Here is a 25321-nt window from a genome sequence, read left to right on the forward strand (position 1 = left end):
AATTGAGGATAAAATTCCTCTCACCTGAAGGGGGGGTACAGATTGGAGGGACTGGAACTGTTAACTGATGAGCTCTGACCGGAACCATGGCTCAATGATCAATCAGGGGCACCATCGACAACAAAATGGTTCGATGGAGAAGGCCCATTTCAGTGAAGACAGAACTAGCATCGAACATCAAGACTTTGGACGATTTGACGTGTGACGACTTTGGGCTCACCCGACGGGGTGACGGACTAGGTGGACAGTTTGACGCTTGAGCTTGCTTGCGACAAGAGCACGCTCTGCTTTGTTTTTCTGCGTGACTTGATTTTTTGCAGCATCAGCTGCCAGCCAAGGCGCGGATTGCGCGTTGTTTGCATAACTTGTTTTCGTTTTTGCAGGTTGTCGATTGCGTTCGTGGAAAGTTTGTGTTGATTTTACGAGAATATGTTAACCCTTGCCCTTTTGGTTTTTATGATGAATTTGTTGATGACATGGTTTTCAGGACATGATCCGCGGACACCAGGATTCATTTTATGACAGTTTTTATTTTGATACTTGATGTCTGTGTAGTTTCTGTGTGTACAAATATCCGCTGTCAGCAGGGCTATATGCTCACTGACAGGAGTGCGTTGATTTTTGTTTGTATTGCCGAGTGTGTGGTGGACAGTCAATTTTTAGGGACCTGGGGCAACGGTCCCGGGGCCCAGATGGAACCTAGAGGTTCTGCGGGCCTGGCTACGATGAGTGTGGTGATGAGGGGGGACACTTTGCAGGTGTTTTGATACGTAATGACACGTTGGGTGAATGTGTCAAAGGGGGGGGGGAGTGGTAAAATAGAAATGGGTGAGTAGATTTCAATTTTTAATTGTGAGATTCAAAGTATTTTTCCAAATTCACTTGTTTTTTTAAGCTTTAACAGGACATGCCAGAATTCAACAAGCAGTGATGGAAGGAGCAGAAGAAGCATCTTGAAAGAAAGGGAGTTAATGGGAGACAACAACCTGGAATGGATGCGAAGCGTGGTAACAATCTAGTACAATAAGGTTTAAGGTTTTTCAATGACAAAGCACGAAGGACAAATCATACATCGATTAGGGAATGGACAGTGGCACAATACACAATGAAAGTTTGGAAGGTCATTGAATGTCGGAGGAAGACGGGGCCAGAAACAAGGAATAGGGGAAATTTCTGAACGTGTGACTGCATTAAAGTTAACGGAAGAGGATTAAGGCCAGTGAAGAAAAAAAAACGAGGGGTGACAGGATTCTGACTTGTTTTCAGAATTCTGACTTTAAAGTCAGAATTCTGAGAATAAAGTCAGAATTCTGACTTTAAAGTGAGAATTCCCACTTTCTGACTTTAAAGTCAGAATTCCGACTTTAAAGTCAGAATTCCGACTTTAAAGTTGGAATTCTGACTTTAAAGTCGGAATCCTGTCACCCCTCGTTTTTTTTTCTTCACTGGCCCTAATCCTCTTGCGTAAAAGCTGCTATTCCAGGGCAAATGTTTAATTATACATTTTAGGATGATTAGTTTGCATAACGAATATTGAAAGGACTGACAGTGACATCTGCGGCAGGAAAGGCTACCAGGAACGGGTAGAATTTACATTGTAACTTTCAGCACGACGAGAAATGAGGGGAATGATTTATAAGTGCTGGGGTGTTAGGTTTGTCTGTTTGTTTGTTTGTTTGTTTGTTTGTTTGTTTGTTTGTTTGTTTGTTTGTGTGTGTGTGTTTGCTTGTTTGTTTCAGGGACCGCGTGGTTCTCTGGAAAAGAGGGGTAGGTGTCGGGAGCCCTTGGGGGTTCTGATGAGATTTTGACGAGACGATTGACACAGCTTTTTCCTCGTTGCCCCATCATCGCCAAAGGATTATTTGAGAGGACTGGCAACACTGGAGCTATTGGGTTGTGTTGCCTCGCCAGCGGTGGCCGACGGGGCTAGGAGAACGTCAGGCCTTTAGGACTCCACATGTTTGCACTGTTAACGTCGCTTGATACGGATGGTAGCTATTGCTTGTCGTATTTCGCCTGGCTGCTGACCGGGGACTTGCACGGGATTCAACGGCCGTAACGGGCAACAGAAAGACATTGAATGGACAGCTGGCCCGGGTCAGCGCCGTCCCGTGCTACTCACCACTGACGGCTCAGTGGACTGGATTTTACATCTGCACACGCTTGTACATGCGAGGGGGCCATATTTAATTTTGCCAGTTCATAGAATGCATGAGCATGCAACAAACACTGCAATAATACGGAGATTTTAATTTTTTAACATTTTTTATATAGTACAAGATATTAGTATTTATTTATGTTTTATTATTATTCATTTGTTATTTATTTTGATCTTACCTGGAATGTTTTTCTCTTAACTTAAAGAGCCAAGAGGTTTAAAGAATGTTTCTGTGGAGGAGGTGCATACTAAGACATCATTTGTGAAAAGCCTCGGATAAGCATTAAGCATGTATGCTCTTAATGTCTCTGTCCGAAGAACCTCTCAACAGAGGATATTACAGCCCTAGATATACGTATCTGTATTTAGTTTTGACTACCTTAACAACGCCCATATTCACAGGCGCAGCAGGACTAACAGGGAGGCAAACAGGCAGGAACAAACTGGCAAAGAGGGAAACATGGAGAACAACAGGACTGACTGACAGGACTGGCAAGAGGGTAACATACTAACAGAACTAACTGACAGGCTAACAGAAACAGACTAACAGAACTATCCGACAGGGAGTGTCGGACACGCAGACAGGACTGAAATACAAGACTGGTAACAAAAGGCAGGTGAAGGTGATTAAAATGATTACAGGTAGACACAGGCGGGGAGGGGCAAGTGCACAGACACGCACAGAGACGCGAACGGAAACCATGACAATGAACACTGACATGCGAGGTGAAGGAATGAGGTCGAAATACAAAAAGTCCTGCCTCGTTACAAAAACAGATATGCTCAAACCTCATTGAATAAAGTACATAAGCAAACAAGTATATTCACATATTAAATAAATAAAAGAAACATTTGAAGCATATAATTATACCTACACACCAAATCAATAAAGAAGACATAACTAGACATTTTTGATAAGTGGTGATGAGAAAGGTTTTTATAACTTTATGATCTGATATATATATTTCTGAGGACTTTGAAATAACAAATGTCTTTTGATATATTGCCTAAATAGCTTAATGACCCTCAAGGAACTGTGGAATGCATGCCTGATGTTTTTTCTCTGAATCATGGACACGGCCAGAGTCGTCTTGACCGTTCAGTACTTGATTGTATCTTATGTTTTGACTAATGTTAGACGCCAGTTTTTGATTACTACTGAACGCTCTGCACAGAGGGAAATAGTTTGCCTAACAAAGAAAAGATACGGTTGAATGCGGTACGACAGTGTATGTCCAAGATTGGAGAAGAATGTTCACAGGAAGGTCACGTGGAGATAAAACCAGTGGGTGCCAGAAGGAGCCACCCGAGAACTCGGCCAAAGATGATCGCCAAGGCCGAGAGACGGGATGGAAGACAACAGCCCCCTCCACACACACACACACACACACACCAACAGCCCCCCACCAACACACCGAATCGCCCATAACCAGCACCACTCCCATGGAAGCAGACTCTCCTTCGAACTTGCCCCACCCCGAAGACTCATCGCCCATCAATCCCAGCCCACAATGTGCTACTGAATATAAAACTGATCTAACAACCTTGGACTTTGCCTTTTCTGAATGGAGACTTTCCGCTCTTGAAGGGCCCAGCGCTGTATTGTACTTTCCTGAAAACAGAGCTTTTTGAACAATAATTGTGATTGAACTCAACCAATCTGTCTAAGTCTAATTTCTGCTTCAGTGTCTTTGCATTTTCCTAAATCTGAAGAAATCAAACGAGCACGCAGTGAGTAAATTGGATAACAGGTGATTGACAAAGGCTTTTGCCGTGAGGCGCAGATAACGCGCTCCCTAAATTGTGGACAAAATCCAACAAATGGTGACCATCCGACGTGATTTCTTCAGAAGGAAAAGTGCATGCTCTACAAAGGATTCTTCGTTCTCCGCTCTTGCTCAACAGTATTGCAGTCCGATCAGCACAAAAGGTAAGGGGGAAACTTTTTTTCTCTCTCCCAGTTCAGCAATATTGTGGAGTGAAAGCGGAATACAAAAATTAATAATTTCAGCTCTGTGTTCAGGAATGGTGGTTGTATAGAAGTGTGTGTTTGTGTGGAACTTGGTAAAAGTGATTTGTGGAAAAAATTAAAAATACAAAAACAGGTGAAGGCGTCGCTGATATAGCAGTACGGATGCCGAGCGACTCCAATAGTGTGACCTTAGAACATTATAGGGCTGTCTAAGGCGAGGGACATCTGGGATGTCCGAGTCGTGGTGAATTAAGAGAAAGGTGGTGAGGACTTTGTCTGATCAGCAAAGGGCGCTCACACCGCTGGAACTTGTGGGATGCCAGTGACTAGCATATGGGCACCTGAGTGGCCTCAGTAGTAGACACTTAGGAACTTATACTGTTGCCTAAGGTCGGGGTCGATTGGATCGGCCAGGCCACCAATACGAGTCGGGGACTCGTGAAAAAAAAATAAAAATAAAAAAAAATGGTGAAGGCATCGCTGATATAGCAGGACGGATGCCTGGCGACCTCAATAGTGCGACCTTAGAGACTTATATTGTTGTCTAGGGCGAAGGGTAACTGGGTTAACCAGGTCGCTACATAATTGTTGAAGTGTGTCTATGATGATATTGTGTGGAAAGCAGGCTTGGCTGTCAGATGGGACAGCGGCGCAGCTGAAGAAGTGAGTGATTAGTTGTGGTGCTGTTCATGGGATGGAAGTGATGATTTGTGGTTCATGAAGAACAATAAGTTGATTTGTATAAAATTGTTGATTTTATTTTGATTTTGCATGAGAGTTGGAGTCAGAAAAATGGCTTAACAAGAATTTGATAAAGAATGTATATTTAATTAGCATGAATGTTATATCCCATTGTGTGGTGGGGTTAAACTGTAACCATTTTTGTTTTCAAAAGGGTGCGGCTCTAAAATTTGGGCCAAACGGTCAGGTGGGCACAAATGCATATTTTGGACAGAGGTGGGGGGTTACATTGGTGGCGAGGCTCTCCGCACTTCAGTTGCCTCCCACCCCATCCTTGTTATCAGCTGGGAAGATTGTCATGTCTATGTTGTGGGCCCGTGTGTTTGTTTATGTGCATGTTTGTCTTTGTGTATCAGTTCGTTATAAAGGATGGAATTGCGTTAAATTGGTGCACGGAAACGGTGTGCTAGACAATGGTTTATCAGATTTGCATTGTTAAATGTAAAAATTAGAAATGATAGAATAATCTGAGGGTTGTGGTCAGAAACTCGTCCAACGAGGAGAGTGCCCAGCCCTCATAAAAATGTGAGAGTAAGAGAGAACATACATTGTAGAATTGGATAAAATTAAATTATGATTGCAGATTTTAAATTTAGGAGGAATTATTGATTGGTTATGACATAAGACTATACAAGGACACATGTAAGGATAAGTCAAAGATTTGAATCACTTAGAGTTAAAAACAACAAATAAAAACGACATTGCAAGGGGGCACTTTTTATCAAAAGAACACCAAGTAAAGTATTAAGTAGTGGGCATTCGTGATTGGGATTAAATTAAGGATAAAATTAGGTCAATGATTAGAAATCAATGGTGCTCTACACAAAAAGGCTTAAATTTTAATGGGGAAATATTTGGAGTACTGTGTTGGTCTACATAGGTCATGGGCCTAGTTTATTTGGTTTTGATTATGGTTTGGGTTTATTTTGTTTATTGTTAGGTTTTCCTTGTGTTTATTGTTAAGGTGTTCCTTGTTATTCTCTTATCCCCTGCATTGTAAATGTCTTCTTTATGCAGATAGGTTAACAGGCTAGGAATTTAGTGAGGAGATAATTGATCAATTGATGGGGGTTAATGATTGTCCAAATCCTAGTCACATGTTTTGAGGGACCACAGCATTATATTTAATTTGCAGGCCATTATTTCGTATGTGATGACAGTGTCTAGATAAGTAGACTGTTTTATCAAAAATGTGAGAATGAAGGAGGAGGTTTGATTTGTAATCTGGCATTTGGGTGCCACTTTTAAGAGTCTGTGCAGGAGCATAGATTGTTTTTGTTTGTTTTTAAAGATATATTTAAAAGTTTATCTCGCTGCAGTAAGGATATCGCAATTTTGAAAGACTTAAAATTAAAAGCAAAATTCCATTTTAATTCTGACACATGCCAGCTAACATGAGGATGGGAAATAAATAAAGGAATGAATACTAGCTCAAATGTGGCATGTGTTTTAAATTGGGCGATAAGACATTCACTTCCAAGCGCTATCCTTTAGCGCTGCTGACAATAATAACTTATGAGATGTTAAATCAAGGAGGAGTGTCATATTTGGAACACCGGCGCTGTATGACCTATAGATTGAACAATAACATTCACCGCATATACAACCATGTTGGTAGATTGTTAAATTACATTACAGTTTATTACAAAGGATTTCGGAACTTTATTTGATGATAAACACTGGAACAAGGATTTTAGCCATGTTAATGGGTAGGGTGGATGGATTACTCAAAAAAAAAAGCATTTGATAAGGGCGGCTTGATAGTAAGATGATGAGTGTGCGCAACTGATAGGATACAAAATGTTAATAGGAAGATTTGGGGTGTAAGGAACAAATACTACACATGAAGACTGATAACACGAAGATAGTTTTGTGAAATTTGTGTCCCAGTGTGTTCTGCCCTAGCGCATGGCACAAGTCCTGAACTGAATCCTTGTACTCTACTGGCTGCCTCAAAATCAACAGAGGACTGTCCCTGGTCATGAGACACCTTTGACCTTTGGGAGAACACCAGGAACTATTATCATGCTTGAAGGGGGCAAGCACAGCTCTTCACAGACAAGAACCATATAGTTGGTGGAATACACACAGTTGCAGATCAAAAAGAAAATGGACTGAAAGAACAGAGACAAGATGGACGCATTTGAGAATGGCGGACGGTCCAGCCCTGAATCATCATCATGAGAATCTAAGAGGAGAGGCTGCTAAAGACTTGCACGAGTCACATGAAGTCAAACTGGACACATTGCTAAAGACTGCTGAAGCATTACAAAGTTGGTGGAGTGTGGGACAAAAGGGATGGAAGTGTGTTTGGGTGCTGGGGCAGACATAACTGAGGAGTTTTGATAAAAGAGGGAATAATAAGGCTGCTTATTGACACTGAAACGGGAATAAAAAACAAAATACATAGATATGGAAAGTGAAGATGCACTGACAAATTATACGACAGCGTGATCAGAAACTTTGTAAAGTGGACATTGATCAATAGAAATTAAATCATTTGAATCATAAATTTTTATATGTAACTTAGCATTTCGAAGACATAATTAATCTAACTGAAATAATGAAATTTTATAATTGGACCAGTGAAAATTTGGATTCGGGCAACAGAAGGCTGAAGTGCTAAACTTAATTGACCTTTATCAAAACAACAGAATTTAATTACACATCCACTGCGACTGATTTATAGGATGCATATTTCAGCTTGAAGGGGTGAGGGGCCATAAGAAAGTTGGAATTCTGGATAGTCAGCAAAATAGTAATACAGTAGGGCTTTAAATAACCAATACAATGACATGACCCTTGTGACAATTGATTTAAATGGCAATTTATGATAGGCACTTGGGGTTAGGATTAACAATCCATCCATCCATCCATTACTGGTGCGGCTTGTCCTTACGAGGGCCACAGGTGATTAACAATAATAACTAGAATTATTCATTTCTGTAGAAATTGCGTGTGAAAGCGAAGAGGCTGAATACAAATTCGGGGAAAGCTACAAGATTATGTTTAAATTTGGAACGTGTTGAATTGGCTAGAAAATTGATAAAAATATAGAAAGAATTTTGTAAAATTGGGCGTGAATTTTAAAGTTGAAAATTTGAAATTTTCCACAAGTGAGAAGTTTTGGAATAGGATGAACCGTTGAAAAATTGAAATGGGTTGAGTCAGTGGAAAAAAAAAAAAAAAAAAAAAGAAAAAAGGAAAACTAGAAGAAATTCGAAGGGAAAAAATGAAATTTTGCAAAATTTTACCGCAATGTTGGAAGTGAGGATGTGAAATTTGAATTTGAATCTAGGAGGTTAAAAGTGTAATGGAATAAATCAGATGAATTATGTGGAAGTAGTTAAGATAAAAATAAAATAAAAGGAAGAAGAATGCAGAAGAAGTTGAATAATAATAAAGTCAAGGCAATTCAAATTTATTTATATAGCCCACAAGCAAGTCTCAAAGGGCTCCAAATGTACAAAAATTGCCAATTTAAAATACAAGAACAATAAATGTGAGGGCCACAATGATGATCATGACAGCAAAAATATTTCTAATTGGTTTTGATAGGTACAAAGGGGGAACATGGAAGAAGGTTTTCAAAATTTGTGATATAGCATGACTCAATTATCAAGAGTAAGTATTTCTTTTTAATTCTAAGAATTGGCATCAACAAAAAATGAGAACGATAATCCAAGGTTATAGTGTAAGTGGCAGGAGGAAGCTGTGTATATTTTTTAAACATTATTTTCAGTATCATTATTTCTTAGGAGGGTCAGTAATGCTTGTGAGAAGATGAATGAAGGAACAAGGTAACAGTAAAAGGGAGTGCTCTAAAAATGTTTGGTTCTTTGCCAGAGGTAGTTATTTGGAGGGATGAATTTAAACTGAAAGCAAAATGGAACTGTTTAGTGGAAGAAATATGGGAAGGTGGAAATATTGAAGTTACAGCTCAACACAAAGTGTCAAATAGTCTAAGTGTGAGATGTGAGCAAACTAAATGGGGAGTTAAATCATGTTCCAGTATTATGCATATTGGCAAACGATGTGAGGACAGGAGACCAGACAATTAGATATTAATTTTGGATTTAAAATAAAAAAGGGACATTTTAATTGAGGAGAAAATTTTGCGTAGGGAGGGTTCTTTTTACAATTTAATGTTGTATGTTTTATGTGTGTCTTGTGGGATGACAGTTTGTCTGTAATGCTGTATGAATGTCAAGTCTGTACTTGGGATTGGGTTTGTGTATTGTGAATGGTTAACATGATTCAAGGTTGGGGTGATGTGATCACAGCAGAGGATAACATTCCTCTCACCTGAAAAATATAAAGATACTACAGATTTGAAAAAGCAAGATTGATCAGGGCTAATTTTGGACTAAATATGGGTTTAGGATTACTCTGGGGCACCATTGACAACAAAAGACTTCAATGGAGAAGGCCCATTTCAAGATTATGACCAGACGTGACTATACCAGCATTGGTATCAAGACTCTGAGCCAAGACAGTGTATGACAACAACTCTGGACTTACCTGACAGTGTGACGAAATGTATGTGACGGAATTTGTGATGACTTGCTTTGTTTTGATGTTTTACCTAATTGTATTGCAGCCTCTAACAGCAACCCAGGGAGCAGATTGTGCTTTATTTGTTAAACTTGCGTTTTCTTTGCAGGTTGTCAACTGCAGTCTTGGAGAATTTTGTGTCATGTCTGTGAACATGCATTAACAACTAACCCCTTACTTTTCATAATGAGTCTGTAAATGTGATCGGTTTCATGACAGGCTCGGCAGGCTCCAATTTTCTATTTCATGCGTTTGACATGCGCCCGTGTGTGGATTATTATTTTTATCATTATAAATTTTATTTTTTGGTATTATGGATGTTTATTGTACGGAGAGCTGCATGCACAGCTACAGGTGGGTGGTGGCTTTTGTTCATACAGCCATGTGAGATGCTGCCAGTCGAGTTTCAGGGACTGAGAATTGGTGATTCCAGGCTAGGATGGCATCTGGAGGTACACCGAAGTCCAGCTGGCGATGGGTATGTCACCATGGACATTTTTACTTTATAACCATTGTGACACATTTTTTAGAATGTAATGTCCACACAGCATCTAATTTTTTTTTAAATGCCAGTTTAGATTTCCAAAGACTTAACCCGTTAAGATGGTAGTGCCTGAATATGTTAAAAAGACATCAATGGAACCGTGTTGGGACATTTCTTATGTAGTCTAATTTCTTGAGATGGTGAATTATGGGTTTTTATTAGCTGTATTTTATAAATAAGATTAAAAAATGACATATATTACTGTGTCTTGACTTGTGTCACGACTCGTCCCCGATCGTGTCATAGTTTTGTTCGTGTGTCTGTGTGCTCGTCCCTCCCCTCCTGTGTGCCCATGATCAGTGTGATTATTCCCACCTGCCTCGTGTATATAAGTCCTGTCTGCCGCTCACTCCCTGTCGGATCATTGGTTGTGGTTATTCGGTGTTGGATTTATGTTGTGTGTTCATGTCATGATGTTTTTTGGTTCCTGGTTTCTGTCATTGGTAATGTCACCCTGTCTTTTTGTTTCACGTCTTTTTGGTCAGTCTCGTTGTTAGGTTTTGTTAAGTCATGTCAGTCGTCGAGTCTGTTAGGTTGCCGTTTTTGAGTTCACCAATAAACCCTGGTCCAAGCTGCACTTGGTCGTCCTGCTCCATTTCCATCCGATCCTGACAACTTGTGAAACAAGATGAGTTTAGCATACCGTATTTTTTGGACTAAAAGTCGCTCCGGAATATAGGTCGCGTTAGCTATAAAATGCCCCTCCGTGAGTCGTCACCTTATCGTGGTGGAGGGGTTTGCGTGCCCCTATGATCTTAGGAGCCATGTTGTCTGGGGCTTCATGCCCCTGGTAGGGTCACCCATGGCAAACGGGTCCTAGGTGAGGGGCCAGACAAAGCACGGCTCACAAGCCCCTTATGATGAATAAAATAAATGGATCGCGTTTTCCCTCACCCGGATGCGGGTCACCGGGGCCCCCCCTTTGTAGCCAGGCCTGGAGGCGGGGCTCGAAGGCGAGCGTCTGGTGGCCGGGCCTTCACCCATGGAGCCCGGCCAGGCATAGCCCGAAAAGCAAACGTGGGTCCCTCTTCCCATGGGCTCACCACCTGTGGGAGGGGCCAAAGGGGTCGGGTGCAGTGTAAGCTGGGCGGCGGCCAAAGGCAGGGACCTTGGCGGTCTGATCCCCGACTGCAGAAGCTGGCTCTTGGGACATGGAATGTCACCTCTCTGGCTGGAAAGGAGCCCGAGCTGATGTGCGAGGCAGAAAAGTTCCAACTAGACATAGTCGGACTTGCCTCCACGCACAGTTTGGGTTCCGGTAAAAGCCCTCTCGAGAGGGGCTGGACTCTCTTCCACTCTGGAGTTGCCCACGGTGAGAGGCGTCGAGCAGGTGTGGGTATACTTATTGCCCCCCGGCTGGGCGCCTGCACATTGGGGTTCACCCCGGTGAACGAGAGGGTAGCCTCCCTCCGCCTTCGGGTAGGGGGACGGGTCCTGACTGTTGTTTGTGTCTATGCACCAAAAGGCAGCTCAGAGTACCCACCGTTCTTGGAGTCCCTGGAGGAAGTGCTGGAGAGCGCTCCTTCTGGGGACTCCATCGTTCTACTGGGTGACTTCAATGCTCACGTGGGCAATGACAGTGAGACCTGGAAGGGCGTGATTGGGAGGAACGCCCCCCCCCCGATCTGAACCCGAGCGGTGTTCTATTATTGGACTTCTGTGCTCGACACGGATTTTCTATAATGAACACCATGTTCAAACATAAGGGTGTCCATGTGTGCACTTGGCACCAGGACACCCGAGGCCGCAGTTCGATGATCGACTTAGTAGTTGTGTCATCGGATTTGAGGCCGCATGTTTTGGACACTCGGGCGAAGAGAGGGGCGGAGCTGTCAACTGATCACCACCTGGTTGTGGGTTGGCTCCGATGGTGGGGGAAGATGCCGGTCCGACCTGGCAGACCCAAACGCTCTGTGAGGGTCTGCTGGAAACGTCTGGCAGAATACCCTGTCAGGAAGAGCTTCAACTACCACCTCCGGCAGAGCTTTTCCCACGTCCCGGGGTAGGCGGGGGACATTGAGTCCGAGTGGACCATGTTCCGCGCCTCCATTGTTGAGGCGGCCGACCGGAGCTGTGGCCGTAAGGTCGTTGGTGCCTGTCGTGGCGGCAATCCCCAAACCCGCTGGTGGACACCGGCGGTAAGGGATGATGTCAAGCTGAAGAAAGAATTCTATCGGGCCGTTTTGGCCTGCGGGACTCCGGAGGCAGCTGACAGGTACCGGATGGCCAAGCGGAACGCGGCTTCAGCGGTTGCTGAGGCAAAAACGCGGGCGTGGGAGGAGTTTGGCGAGGCCATGGAGAATGACTTCCGGACGGCTTCGAGGAAATTCTGGTCCACCATCCGGCATCTCAGGAGGGGGAAGCAGTGCAACGTCAACACTGTTTACAGTGGGGATGGTGTGCTGCTGACCTCGACTCGGGACGTCGTGAGTCGGTGGGGAGAATACTTCGAAGGCCTACTCAATTCCACCTACATTTCTTCCATTGTGGAAGCAAGGCTTGGGGACTCTGAGGCGGACTCTCCAATCTCTGGGGTCGAGGTCACTGAGGTAGTTAAAAAACTCCTCGGTGGCAAGGCCCCGGGGGTGGATGAGATCCGCCCGGAGTTCTTAAGGGCTCTGGATGTTTTGGGTCCCTGTATCACCGATGCCAGAGTTTGGTCCGCATTTCCGGCAGTACGTTAGATTCGTTCCCAGTGAGGGTTGGACTCCGCCAAGGCTGCCCTTTGTCACCGATTCTGTTCATAATTTTTATGGACAGTATTTCTAGGCGCAGCCGAGGCGTTGAGGGGGTTTGGGGACCTCAGCATTGCGTCTCTGCTTTTTGCAGACGACGTGGTGCTGTTGGCTTCTTCAGGCCGTGATCTCCAGCTCTCACTGGAGCGGTTTGCAGCCGAGTGTGAAGCGGTCGGGATGAGGGTCAGCACCTCCAAATCCGAGTCCATGGTCCTTGATCGGAAAAGGGTGGAATGCCCTCTCCGGATCGGGGATGAGATCCTGCCCCAAGTGGAGGAGTTTAAGTATCTTGGGGTCTTGTTCACGAGTGAGGGGAGGACGGAGCGCGAGATCGACAGGCGCAGCGTCAGCAGTAACGCGGACTCTGTACCGGTCCGTCGTGGTAAAGAGAGAGGTGAGCCAAAAGGCAAAGCTCTCGATTTACCGGTCGATTTACGCTCCTACCCTCACTTATGGTCACGAGCTATGGGTCGTGACTGAAAGAACGAGATCCCGGATACAAGCGGCCGAAATGAGTTTTCTCCGCAGGATGTCCGGGCTCTCCCTTAGAGATAGGGTGAGAAGCTCGGTCATCCGGGAGAGAGTAGAGTCGCTACTCCTCCACGTGGCTCGGGGATCTCATCAGGATGCTTCCTGGACGCCTCCCTGGGGAGGTGTTCCGGGCATATCCCACCGGTAGGAGACCCCGGGGACGACCCAGGACGCGCTGGAGAGACTATGTCTCTCAGCTGGCCTGGGAACACCTTGGGGACCCCCGGAATGAGCTGGATGAAGTGGCTGGGGAGAGGGAAGTCTGGAAGTCCCTCCTGAAACTGCTGCCCCCACGACCCGACCCCGGATAAGCGGAAGAAGATGGATGGAAGGATGGCTGGATAGCTATAAAATGCACAATAACGTGAAAAAAAACATATATAAGTTGCTTCGGAGTATAAGTCGCATTTTGGGGGAAATTTATTCGACAAAATCCAACACCAAGAACAGACATGAACGAGCAACAACAGGTTAAACGATAGGTATGCTAACGTGACATAAACGCAAACGAAGAGCTGAGAACGGGCCTGACGTAACATTCAGAGATATTCAAATAACTATTACATAAATAACACGTTTATAAAACCATCTGTGTCACTCCAATTCATTAAATCCATTGATCGTCCTTTATGTCAACAATGGGTGCGCACCGCTGACGGCGCTTGCACTTCAAAATATTCCACAGGCCCATACGACGATATATAAATTATATATCAAATAACAATTATAGAAGCAATAATATTATCAAACCATCTGTGTCACTCCAAATCATTAAACCCATTGATCAAATTCCTCGTCCTTTGTCAACAACGCCGCGCGTGCGCCCTGACGTCAGCCTCGTCGTTATTCTACAGATCTAGTATATAACTATATTGTAGCGTTAACAAAGTACAAGGAAAGACGTGGGTTTTGTAAACGGCTCTTTATTTAACAAAACAAGAGTTCAACGAGCCAACAACTACTGAACTGTAACGATAAAAACATATACAAGTTGCTACACGAAATAAAATATATCAAATAACAATAACATAAATAGTTCGCCGCCACACGGCCCCAAGCACCGGCGTTGGCGTCGGCTTCCAGGCGTGTGGACTTCCATCCCCGGAGGTGGCACTTCCAGCCACGGAGGTGGAAGAGAGCTCCGTAGAGTAGGATCGGGCGTGCGTAAAAGCAATAATAGTTTTTTAAACCTTCTGTGTCACTCCAAATCATTAAATCCTTTAAACTCTTCGTCCTCTGTGTCACTTACAAACAAAGCCGCTAATGATGCCGGTAGTACGTAGGGCCCTTCGTCATCTTGGTCATCCCGTGATCAAATCTTTGTCCTTTATGTAAACAACTGCGCTGTTGACGTCACTTGAAATTCAAATTACAGTAATCCCTTGCTATATCCCGGTTCGTTTATTGCGGTTTCACTTTTTTATTTTTATTTTGAAAATTCGTGAAAAAATTCACATATAAGTCGCTCCTCAGTATAAATCCATGAAAAAAAAAAAAAAACGTGATTTATAATCTGAAAAATACGGTATATTAATTGTTGACCACCAACATATTTTATTCATTGTAAATCACATCATCAGGCTAGCCCATTCCAAAATGGCAGCTTTGCCAAGGAAAACTTCGTTGACAGGAAAAGAGTTTGGCTGGTCTACAAGTGGAGTGCCACTGGTTTGCTGGATGAAATGCTGCAAATTACATTGTCTCAGCTCCTTTTTCAGCTCTTCAATTGTCTCCCATTTGCCCTAAAGGATAATGGGGATTACATTAGGAAAACATCTTTTAGAAAATCTTGCTGAAATGTTTTGATCTATAAATGAATAAATGGAAGTATGGATGGATGGATTTGGGTTGATGAAATGAAAATTCATACCCTAAGTGTGTCTTCTGTAGTTTGCAGCTCTTTCAAAGTCCTTGCTATTGTATCATCCAATTCATTGCTTTGCTGCGTGCGAAGGCTGAGCTTCCATTTCAGAGTCCTCAGAGTCTTGAGCAGCCACCTGAGAGGTTTCAAGTTTGTTGCGCTCTAGACGTGACGAATGACCCAGAAGTCCTTCAACTTGATAATTATTATCAAGTACGGATGTCTGTATCTTGTGTATACTACTCTGCAATTCTGTTATGATAAATGAAGACAAGACAATATTTTTGATGAAGATGATACAAAAGGACAGTATCTTACAAAGTAAATATTGATCTCCTACCTTGTTCTGGGTCTAGTTCTTCCTGCAACCTTTCACTCCATAGCTGACTCTGCATGAGCTCCTTCTCGTTATATTCAAAATGTTGTTCTGGTCCGTCCAGTTCTTCTGTAGACCCCAAATTCCTTGCAAGAATTGTAGCAGATGGTATTTCCTGTTCCCACCACTCTGTCTCGTCCTCCAGATCTTTAAGATGAATCTGCAAGTCTTTCAGCATCCTCTGTTGCTGCAGAATCTGCCTAAATAGATTATTCTTGTAGGAGGAGGAAGTGCTATTTACCTTTGGAGGGTCTGGAGGATCAACAACATTTACAGGGGAAGTATTTTGTTCACGTGAGGCTCTGGGAGGGTTTAGATTCTGGTTTGAGTTAGTCCTTTTGGATTCTGTTGGCACACCGAAATTGAAAGTGTGTGACTTCTCCAGCTCCTTGTGTTTCAGGATGTCTGAATCTCGGAGTTTGAGAAGAGCAGGATGAATGACTCTGGATGTTTTCTCTTGCCCATCACTAAGGCTGGGACCAGTCCGTCGCAGAATGAACTGGACCTCAGCAGCCAACTGTCCAAGCTTATTCAGGTGCTGCAATGGACATTCATCAGCACCCAGTGGTCTCTCTGTACCGCGTAATTTTAAGATGAGAATGTAGCAGCCGGTTTGACCTGCGTCATAGATTAATAGGTTAATGTATGCTACATGTACATACAATACATACTACATACATACATATCCATCCATCCATCCATACATACCGTATTGCCCCGAATATAAGACGAGGTATTTTGCATTGAAATAAGACTGAAAAAGTGGGGGTTGTCTTATATTCGGGGTCTAGACATTATACCCATTTTCACTTGTGCGCAGCGGTAAGTTAAAGGTTGCTGGTATCGACTGAGTATGTTGCTGTGATCGTGTGCGTCTTTGACACAAAGTGAGTATATGCATTTCATTGTTTCTACTGTCCACTGTTGTGCCGTTTGTCCCATCGCGGTTTGCGTCATGTGCGCGCTGTTTGATTGGCAGATTCGGCGCGCTCCTTTGAGTTTGCCTCGCATCATACGAGTACCCGTTACGCAGCGGCACGGCGACTAACGGTATTTTGTTGTCTCGATCGATGACTTATGTTTGGTGTGTTGCCGAGAGTATTTCATTTATGGTTATTTATTATTATTTTTTGCCAATAATTCAGTAAAGCAATCAAAACTGAACCACGTCTTCCCTCCTGTGTTCTGACCGACACCAGGGGGCGAAAAGAGCATAACTGTCCGAGCCAACCCCCTATACCAGGGGTGGGCAATTAATTTTTACAAGGGGCCACATGAAAGACCTGAGTTGTGTCAGAGGGCCACACCTACGATAACTTAAACCTGCTCAATTTTCTTCCATTGTAAAATGCACGAAATTATTTATTTTAAATAGTTGGTACTGGTAATTAGAAGAATACAATTATTCTGTTTATATTTATATTAAGCTATGTGAAATTGTGGTGTAAAGGTCAAATAAAAAAACAATTATTAATCAGTACAATTTATTCTTAACTTCTTTAACTTTTCCTCAAATGACAAAGCCGCTCCATCTCTGGGTGTGAAGTTTGATAAAAAGTCCTTGTTGGGCTTGCAGTTTTGCTAGCAATGCATCAGCCTCTGATGCGCGCTGTTTATCAGACAGATGTATTTTTCCTCATGCTTGGTCGTGTAGTGGCGACTCAAATTATATTCTTTAAACACAGCGACCTGTGTACCACAAATCAGGCACATGGCTTTACCTTTCATTTCTGTTGAAGTGAATTTTGAACTTTATGCGTATCTGTATGTTGCATTAGATGATCCACTAGTAGCAGTAAGACTATCTGTTAGATACATTGTATATATATATGTTATCATGCGTTCCCTAATGAGTACTTATTAATAAAATTATTGCACAGAATGCTTGCTGTTTCGCCTTGCAGACGTCCACCAGACTACAACAAGTCATACGATGCTGTCTGGAGCTTCCTGACCTTCTACATCTCTGGGAATCCAAGAAAGCTGTTGATAGCTCAAACTATTTTGTTGATGTCTGCACATGGCATTTTGTCCTTGCACTCTTTTCTCATGGTGTCTTGTCTGTGACTTCTTATTTCACATAGCATTTTGTCCTTGCACTCTTTTCGATTCTCATGACATCTTGTCTACGACTTCTTTTGTTTATAGAATCTCGTTTCTTTTCTCATGAGACAAAGCCCACGCTTCCCCCCACCTCAGGGGCTAGTCTCACATTGTGGGTAGGGCATTCCTAAATAAAAAGAGCGAGGAGTGTTAACGGACCTTTAGTGTATTTCGGGACTGCTGTAAGTCTGATTGCACTCCTCGCGAGAAAAGACTCAACATTCTGCCTCACTGGTTTTGTCTGCTGATCCTTATTCTGATTTTGAACCTAACACTATCAAACTATTTTTGCTGTACAGAGAAGCTTTAGTTTCAGTAATGTATAAGTACTTAGTAGAAGATAGAAGGGCCAGTTGTCCGTGACCAGGGAGAGATGAAGGAATGACCTTTTAGGGGAAACAAGCAGACTGAGACTCAAACTGCAGCTGTTACCCAAAGCCGTGACATCAGCTTCTTGTCAGGTATAAAAGCTACGGGCCTGACAAAAGAAGGGGCTCGCTCGCTCTCACTCGCTCTCGCTCGCTCTCGCTCGCTCTCGCTCGCTCTCTCTGGCTTTTTACATCCATGCCTTGGGGCCATTCAACCTTTTGAAAAGACTTCACTCTGACATCGGTTGAATAAAATCTTTTCCCAATCAGCCGTGGGTCCCTGAGGTGTTCATTTGCCTGCAACCAACCACCGACCACCGAGTGTTTTTTGGAGACCAGCGAAGCCACAAAAAACATATATCACACTGTACAGAAATATTTGGCAGTCCATGTCTTGTTGAAAACACGGCGCTCCTTGTCAACTTTTCTTTTCTGAGGGTCAGCACACGTTTCTCGGGCAGCATTACTTCGCACTGTTCACCTTCATGCACAGCTCACATACACGTACGCTACACGGAAGTGCGACACCTTTCAAAATAAAAGCAAAACAGTTGTATTGCACGCACGGCACTGATTTTATTTAATTTTTTAAAATTAAGTTGTAATCAAATATACGACACATTTTTTTTTTTTTTTTTTAATTACGATTGGCCTCAAGCGGGCCGGACAGGGACGCACAAAGGGCCGGATGTGGCCCGCGGGCCGTAATTTGCCCAGGTTTGCCCTATACAGTCCTCAGGCTCCCCAACAATAGCGGTAGCAGTTTGCATTATTTTATTACAATGTTTTTCCTTATTCAGATTTGTTTCAAGGCTACAGTTAGTTAGACTTCACTTTAATGGTCAATGCAGTTATTGAAATGTGTTTGTTTTATCACAGTAGATTGGTTTATTTACATTTCAAAAACCAGAAGCCATTCATTTACAAATGTGATTGCACTTTAGTTTACATATTTAAATGTTCAGATATTAAGCTGTGATAGACAGTATTCGCATGATTTGAATGAGGCAAAATAACATGCTTTTTATCTCGAATATATTGTTAAAATCATTTGTTTCAGATGTAATGTATTTTTTTCTGTATAAAAATTTCATTTGGTTTTCAAAAAGTCTTTTTTCAAACTTGAGTCTTGAAAAAGAGGGGGTTGTCTTATAATCGGGGCCGCCTTATATTCGGCCAATACGGTACATACATGTTCCGAGGTTATGATCATTGGCATATTTCTCTAAGAAAACCAATTAGACAAAAACTGCTGGAAGTACTGAAGACTAGAGGGAGTTTCAGAGGGGATCGAGGCTTTTCTGTTGCTGGTCCTTCCCTTTGGAATGAGCTCCCCTTAAATGTTAGGGAAGCCTGTCTCTACATTTTTAAAACCCATTTGACCCATCTTTATTCTTTGGCTTTTGACTGACTTTGTTGTTATTGTTCTCTTAGTCTCTCTCTTTAAATGTGGAAAGTATGATAAAACTGCTCACCAATTGCTTGTGCAAGAGAAATGACTATATCCTGGCAAGAAGTAGTCTGGGATATCCCGCACCCTCCACCCAAACCTTTGTCTCCATCACACAGCACCACCGGAAGCTACAGGATAAGGACACAGCGATAGTCAGGGTTCAGTGGCTTCGACAGGAATTCAGCCAAATTTAGTCTTCCATCCTAATTCTATACCGCAATCACACTCACATTTACACAATCACTGAGTGGGGGCATAAGTGAATCATTACACCATCAGTGACCTCGGGAAAAGTCATTGGATGCGATGTGAAATCGACACGCAGAGATAAAAACCTATGACACCGTCCTTTTACAATGGTGATTTGCATTGCTGGAGTTCCTAGAAGTTTAAGATTATCTTTGACTATCCCATACAAAAAACAAGGAAACAACAAATCTTATTGAGCATGTTATAGTCAACAAACCATCTGAACATTCTCTTTTTCAAAGGACATTTTATTCCTTTGAAAAAGAGAGTTCTCACTAGACACGTAGATCTTTTGTACACAAGAACAGATGTGTGTGTGTAGAGTGTGTGTGCAACTTTGTCTCTGTCTACACGTTTGAAGGATGCAGGAATGTGGCAGAACACGCTGACATTCCTGATTGACTCAGAGAGTACACACTTGGTTTACAGTATTCAAAACATCCTCAGTAGCATCACAAAATTCCAGGAATAAAGTATACGGGACTTTCCATTAGAAGTTCTATGAAATGATTGCAATGATGATAAATCCTGTTAATTTTTGAGTGATTGCTTTCACACAACGAATTTTAATTCTTCTATTTTGTAATACGATTATACATGATTTTCAGTCAATAAAGCATTGACTGGTTGTTATTTTAAATTAAAGTTTAAGGAATAGCATTTATTAATAGCATAAATAAAAAGTTCTCCTCCAACTCCACATAAATTGACCTTTTAAAATACATCTACGAAGGTTGGGACTGTTGTTAGAGGGTGTGGCATATTTACAGCATTTTTGCCGCTTAAACAAAAAACATTTCAGAAACAATATCAACTGCTAATAAAATGTACACTTACCTAGTTTAAGGCTCTCGATCATTGAGCAAACCTATGCCTGCAGTTGTGTGTTTAGTTTAATGAGCAAAGGCCTCACATATTCAGACCTATACAGACTTACTCTAGTTTAGGAAGAGTAACGAAGCGCAGGAATGCAGACCTGTGAGGTGTTTTGTGAGAAAAGTGATGTAATTTGTGGCAGGAACCTTGGTGCATGCACTGTTTAAGGTTTTGTTATTTCACTTGAAATTCTCTTACATTTGAAATCTCAAGATCATATTCACATTCTACATGAGTAGATCATGAAAGTTAATGCACTGGACTTCCCATTAAAAACTCTTTTGTTTTCTCCTCCTTGGTGTGCATCTGTGAGCTACGTTTCACAGCTCCGTTTTCCCTCAGTACAGCGCAATTACTGTAGTAAGATAAGCACAAACATACCACAAACTTGAACAAACATCATGAGGAGTGAGTCACTATGTTGAACAGTTGATGTACTGTTAGCTGGTTTCTGAGAGTAGAAGAATGTAATATTTACTGAAATTATACCTTTTGAAGTATATTTAATTTATTCAGTAAAGACAAGAGGAACTCGGCATCTTAGTGATGAAGTGCTGATTCCATGAGTTCATATACGATTTAATATTTGTATCCACACATCTATTTTCTAATCACACTTTTTGCTCGCTTCGTGGCAACGCCCTAGTTCTGCACTCAGTTGTCATGTTAATAAAAGCTGTACACATCATTGATCGAGATGGACAAGGCATGAGACAGCCTTTTTATTGAATCACACTTTTTGCTCGCTTGATCACATTTGATCTGTCTGTTTCCATCCATCCATCCATCCATCCATCCATCCATCCATCCATCCATCCATCCATCCATCCATCCATCCATCCATCCATCCATCCATCCATCCATCCATCCATCCATACATACATACATAGACATACATACATTCATCGCTCTTATTTGTTCATTGTTTGTGCCTTCTTGTTTTTACTTTTTATGCTGTTTACTTGTATGTATATTGTGTGATATGTCTTGTCACCGTGGGATAGTGGGAAACGTAATTTCGATCTCTTTGTGTGTCTTGACATGTGAAGAAATTGACAATAAAGCAGACTTTGACTTTGACTTTGACATGTACATACATACATACATACATACATACATACATACATACATACATACATACATACATACATACATACATACATACATACATACATGTATGGTGTTAGAGTTGTGCACACTCCAACTTATTTTACAAGAACCAAACAGGAGACAAGTAAGTCCTCTTAAGCACCTGCAGGTGGAGAGTCCATTCGTCGCTGTCTGAACAGCGATGATCGAATGAAGTCTGACTCAGGCCTCTTGCAGGAGCATTTTTATTGAGAGAAACAGAGTGGGGGTGAGAGTGGACAGGTTTGGTGAACCCCCGGCCTCTGATAAGATCAGAGCAGGGGGTGTTTTACACTGTTGTGGGAAACAGAACAACTTTGATTGCTTCCCCTCCAGCTGGTCAATCAAGCAGAGGAAGCAACCACTTCATCTTACTCTGCATTGTGAGGGCAAGACAAGATTGATTTAATCATTATAGTTTACATTCCAACATAATCCTACGATAAAGATAACCTGGAAAACCCTAACATCTCCCTCCTGTTTTATCATATGATTATGTCACCCCAAACAACAGACAAGTAAGAAAAAACATATATATATGTATAATGAAGAAAGAAGAATAGTAAAAATAAAAACAACAAACAATGATAGCAACACTTTCCAGTGAAGATGAGGCATTACCTCAACACCCCAGATCAAACTTATTGTGTAAGCGAAAAACCTGCTGGCCAGATGTCATTAGCAGGAAAATTCTTACACGGCCCTTTTGCCACAGGCGACCAGAATGCTATCAATAAAAAAATAAAAAGAAAAACACAGAAACAGTACATCATTGTATCCATCACTTGCGAAGCATATTTGATGGTCAAATCAACAAGTTTCCGTAAAACATGCTCAACAGAACAGCATCTACGCAATCCACGTCTCATTATCATTATCACATCTGCCACGCCTAAGAAGTTGTATATGTGCTCGTGTTTTCGTCAGCTGATGATGTTCTAGTCTGTAGGTGTGTTCTGTCACACACACTGGCGCACACACTCGTGTCCAGTTGGCAGGCTGCATCGGACAACTCTGGTGACCACAAAACCACGATCAGTTCTGAACAGGCACGTGCACTCATAGGATGCAGGTGAGGCAGTGCTTCTGAAACTCTGGATGAAGTAGGTCCCGTCCGATGGTGCAGCCATGTTGGTAGTAGAGCCCTTACACCTTGAAAACGGCTCTCTCATCCTGGCACACAGCGGTGATGTCAAAAGCTCCCATCCAGTTTCCTCCTGGAGAGCAGTCGTCGTTAATGCATTTGTGGGTCCTGCTACCTTGGATGTAACATGTGTAATTCACTCCAGCTGGTCTCTCCGTGTAGGCCACTTGTGGTATTGTTCATCCTCTAACAGTCACATTTAGATTTGCCCAGAAATGTTCATCATAGGCACCGTCTGCAAGTCCAGAGTGGGATGGGTCGGCATCACTGATTGTGACTGCTCGGCGTTGATATCCAACTCCTCCCATGGATGCCATACGTTTCGCTTCAGTGACATTCATTGCTCTGGCCTCCAAGCGAACTTGCGTGGAGGAAGGGAGGAGTTTCGAACACACATAGCACGCCTCCTGTGTGTGAGCTCTCACAGTGAACCTGACATACCGGTACCAAGTGTTGGTTTCGTATGGGTTTCTGGGGTCCCATGACCAGTCTTCAAAGTTCTCATCATGTTTACCACGGGCAACATTGTCATTTGGTCTGTTCAGATGAGTCAATAGACCATAGCACGCTCCAACCACAACGCAGCAGAGGATCCATCTGGCATATGGAGCCCCGTTGCTACTAGGATGGCAGAGACACCGGGACATCGCCTCGCCTAGCGGAGTGGGGATCGATGAATTCTTCACCAACATTGAGACGCCTCACCCTAAACGATGGGGCCCCTTTGTAGTCAGCCTTCCCCACCACTCCGAATTAGGGGTCCAGCACTCTCTGCAACTTGCAGTGGCTGAGGTGAATCCAGCTGGGCCGTTGAGAAATTTTTACCGCCGTGGGAGTAGCAAGCAAAACTTGGAACGGTCCCTCCCACCGCGGGCTGGCCCAGTTCTTTCTTTTGATGACCTTGATGTAGACCCAGTCTCCTGGATTGATGGGGTTGTCGACCTGTGAGGAGGAAAGATCAGGCGGGAGTAAATTTGTCTTTGACACAGTTTGAGCGTCCTGATCATATAATCTGCCAAGGACTGCTCTTCATCTGTTGTTGTCTCGTAGTTCTTATCGTTCTCATGTTCCTGTTAGCCTGCAATTGTCCAAATCAAAAATGTTTTCTTTTAACTGTCTTCCTTTTGAACCTCTAAATCTCTCGTGTTGCTAACCTATCTACACCAGAACAAAAAAATTACCACAGTATAACACCAAATGTATTCGAAAATTCATTGTCATAAAGTGTTGTATTATTACTATCTTCCACTATCTGTTCCACTCACTCCCTCCTTTTGAGGCTTGGCACCGCCCATGCCTCACACCTTGACAAACTTTTTGGGAGAATGCGTTCTTTACTACATACGATTCCATCATCATTTAATTTGACTTTCTTTCCAAAACGCTTCTCAATTTCTCAGTTCACACATCTTCTGCATGTGTTACTGGTTCTCCAGTTTTTTTTCTCTAGTTAATTATCAATCCAAAAGCTACGTGTTTCTTTCTAACATTCAACCTGCTCAAAATCACTCTTTCATCAAAGTCGCTCTACTAATTTTCCATAGTAGTCGCCAACAACTTCAACCATTCAACCTGTAATTTCTTTTCATTCAGGCTATCATTCATCAATGTTCATTTGCATCTCACACGCAGTCTCCAAAAAGGAGTCTTTCTATCACATTGGTCCCAATTCATCCAAGCTCACCACACAACATTCATATATCATTTTCAACTCAGGTTTCCTGGTAGAACAATCCACCAATTCAAAAAAACTTAACTAAAACAAACAATTGGCAAATTAATCTGAATTTTTTTCTTTGTTTTTAAATTTGAAGAACTCAATCTCTCAGATTTAGCTTGCATTTAGTCTTATAACACAACCAATCAATTATTCCTATTAAATGTAGCATTGCAAAATCTTAAATTCACAATTTAGCTTCTTCCAATTCCTCAAAGCATGTTCTGTCGTTTTTTTTCTTCGAATTTCTCATGTGGGCTCGACACTTTACATGCACTAGTGTGGATTAGTTTCTGCTCGCAAACAGACTTCTCTCTTTTCCTCTCATTTTTTTCTTTCAAAATCATTTCTGCTCTGCGGTGCAAATTGGATAGACCACAGTCTAGCAATTTCTTTTTATACTAAAACTTTAGCCAATGTTCATCATTTTAACATATACGCACACACATGCACAGCTCTCGCACGCAAAAGGTAGTTCCCAGCACCAATGATTCGTCACAGGCTGGCCATTTCCTGTGGTCGATCATGAGCTGGTCCCTCCCATGCACACGAGGACAGCACATTCTAATTTTATTTATTTATCTTCTAGAAGCAAGTTGCATTTCTTTACCACTTGATTTGCATATTTTAACTTTAGTGTAACACAAATTGATCTCTAGTCATTTGTAATTGGGCATACAAACAGCATTGTCATACTTCTTGGATGGACAGGACTTCTAATAATCTAAAGAAATTCTAATAATCTGACAATGACATGTTTTGCTGTCATATCATCTATTCTTTCTTTCTCTGTATGAGCATAAGCGGTCAA

General features: G+C 42.4%; 1 pseudogene; it reads right to left on the bottom strand.

Moving 5' to 3' along the window:
• Positions 1 to 14142: 14142 nt before the first annotated feature.
• LOC125967460 (ras association domain-containing protein 8-like) lies at positions 14143 to 19505 on the bottom strand (annotated as a pseudogene).
• Positions 19506 to 25321: the final 5816 nt, after the last annotated feature.

Source organism: Syngnathus scovelli, chromosome 4, assembly GCF_024217435.2.
Source record: "Syngnathus scovelli strain Florida chromosome 4, RoL_Ssco_1.2, whole genome shotgun sequence".
Classification (NCBI taxonomy): domain Eukaryota; kingdom Metazoa; phylum Chordata; class Actinopteri; order Syngnathiformes; family Syngnathidae; genus Syngnathus; species Syngnathus scovelli.